Raw genomic sequence first — 766 nt, forward strand, 5'->3', positions numbered from 1 at the left:
TATATATATATATATATATATATGTATGTATGTATATAAGACTTTATCCATATAGTCTTTATCCGTATATTTTATGCAAGACTTTATCCATAAAATATATTTCTAACTTTGCCATTGTTCTCTTTATCCTTTTCTCTCTTTAAGCATACACACGCTTATACACGACCTATGTTATAATCCCCACTCTTGTTTATACAACGAAAGGGGCAAAACTAGCCGGTATACAGCACTGACTCGGTATTACCTGTATCTTTGGGTTTGGTTGAATCCAATACCCTTCTTAACCTTATATATATATGTGTGTGTGTGTGTGTGTGTGTGTGTGTGTGTGTGTGTGTGTATTTAAAATGGGGAAGGCCGGTTTATGAGATTACCTTAGGGTCACGTCTTTAGCTTTATGGCGTATCGTCAATCCCCCTCTGTATTTTGAAAAGGTCATGGGCCAACAGGCTTTTGGCGAAGGAAAAGAATACGCACCCTCGGTGTTTAGGATTAGGGTTAGGGATTAGGGCTAGGGTTAGGATTAATGTTAGGGTTTTTGTTACACTGAAAAGGGTTGGTATGCGTATTCTTTTTCTCCGCCCAGGTTTTTGGGATCTGACGATACGCCATAAAGGTAAAACTTTTTATGGACGGGAAACCTAAGTTAATCCCATAAACCGGCTTTCTCCATTTTTAATATATATTGCTCTACATCTTAGAGTGTGCTTCTTTCGGATTTATATTTTTACAAGCGCTATATATATATATATATATATATATATAT

This window comes from Octopus bimaculoides, chromosome 14 (assembly GCF_001194135.2).
Source record: "Octopus bimaculoides isolate UCB-OBI-ISO-001 chromosome 14, ASM119413v2, whole genome shotgun sequence".
In the NCBI taxonomy this organism is placed as follows: domain Eukaryota; kingdom Metazoa; phylum Mollusca; class Cephalopoda; order Octopoda; family Octopodidae; genus Octopus; species Octopus bimaculoides.